Genomic DNA, 2,182 nt, shown 5'->3' on the forward strand with positions numbered 1-2,182 from the left:
CTTCATCTTTTATTATTCCTTCACACTTGAGACTTAAATTCGGGGTGTCCCACCACGAACTCCATCGATGGATATCTGGAAAACCGCTCGAAGGATTTTTTTGAAATTGTGATGGCGTGATACGGACCGTGAGGCCTACCAAGCTAAAATATTTTCAAGGTCATCATAATTCCGGTTATACCGGAAGTTTTTACTAACTTTCTTATTTTAAATGGAACCCCTGTATATTATTGCATTTTTGGAAAGAGCACCTATTTTTAAGTTGAAAACCTATAGCACACTCCATACTTAGGATTGACCGTTTCCAAGATATTTTGATTTTTAAACAAAAATTGACAGCTGCAGACAGCAAAATTTAGTTTTCCCGAAAACAGGTTTATTTTTTGTGCAAGTTGGACATTTTGTAGAGGAAGACCCAATTTATCGAATTTGACATGGAAATGTTCCAGTTTTTATACAGGGTGGTCAAAAAAAATTATCGAATATGATCAGAGAATGTGGAAAACTTGAAATTTTTAAATGGTAGCCCCTAATTTTTTTAACGTATTCGCTTCCTGCACTAAAATTAAGTGTAACTTTGTTAAAGTTTCCCTATGCCTAAACTCTGATTTTAATTTATTTACGAATAAACATTTCCCTTAAAATGATGTTTCCATTTGTTTTGCACATTTTAGGTTGGCCGTGACAATCAACATGACAACTGTCACAGGTTTTTAATTGTCACATTTATTTTAATAAATGTTTAAAATGTCTTCCTTCAACTTCTCAGCTTTTAAACATTTTTCACACCTTCGAATTAGTTCCTTGTGGGTCGGTGCTTTAATAAAATCCGGTGATAGATGCGCAAATGCTTGCCTTACTCTATGCATACAATTTTCCTTCGTTGTTACTGGAGTACTATACACACTATTTGTTAGTGTCCCAAATAAAACAGCATATATCACCGGATTCTATTAGAGGAACTAAATAAATTTGACAATTAAAAACCTGTGACAGTTGTCATGTTGATTGTTATTTACCTGTCACGGCCAACCTAAAATATACGAAACAAATGGAAACGTCATTTTAAGAAAAGGGAAATGTTTATTCGTAAATAAAATGAAAACCACTGGGTTTAGGTATAGGGAAACTTTAACAATGTTACACTTAATTTTAGTGCAGAATGCGAATACGTTACAAAAATTAGGGGTTTCCATTTAAAAATTTCGAGTTTTCCACATTTTCTGAACTTCATATTCGATATATTTTCTTTTTGACCACCCTGTATAAAAACTGGAAAATTTTCATGTCAAATTCGATTAATTAGGTATTCCTCTACAAAATGCCAAATTTGCACAAAAAAATAAACCTATGTTTCGGGGAAACTAAATTTTGCTGACAGTCTGCAGCTGTCAATTTTTGCTTAAAAATCAAAATATCTCGGAAACGGTCAATCCTAAGTATGGAGTGTGCTATATGTTTTCAACTTAAAAATAGATGCTCTTTTCAAAAATTCAATAATATACAGGAGGTTCTATTTAAAATAAGAAAGTATCGACTTCCGGTATAACCGGAAGTGGTGTGGTAGGCTCCACGGTTCGCATCACACCATCACAATTTCAAATAAATCCTTCGAGCTGTTTCCCAAATATCCATCGATGGAGTTCGTGGTGGGACACCCTGTATAACATATTCATACTGACCAGGAGTTGAAAAACGGTAAGTATTGACAACTTTATTTTTACATAATATGCTAGTAGTGAGAAAATAAAATTTCAATACTTTGCTAAAGAGGCCAGTACGTAAATAAATTTTCAAATATTCTTCCGGATGCCCAATGATAAAACTGTATTTTGCAGGATGTGCTAATAATAAAATTTTCAGTAGGTATTGTCCAAAATAAAATTTTGAATGTTATACCGGATGAGTCAGTGCAATTTTTGATATTTTTGTGTTGTGAAAATAAATTCTTCAATACTTTGTTGGATGCGTTGATGACAAAATTTACCATATTTTGCTTGATGTGCCAGCCAGTGATTTTTCTCAAAGTTTCTCTATAAACATAACAAACAAAAATTGAATTAAATTACAACTATATGCTCATGTGAGCAGGCGCCCAGACAATAAAGAAGAAAAATAGCATACAAAGAAGAAGAAGCGAAGCAGAATAAGTAAATACATACAGGTAAGAAAATTACTACCC

This window comes from Anoplophora glabripennis, unplaced genomic scaffold (genome assembly GCF_000390285.2).
Source record: "Anoplophora glabripennis isolate ALB-LARVAE unplaced genomic scaffold, Agla_2.0 scaffold45, whole genome shotgun sequence".
NCBI lineage: Eukaryota > Metazoa > Arthropoda > Insecta > Coleoptera > Cerambycidae > Anoplophora > Anoplophora glabripennis.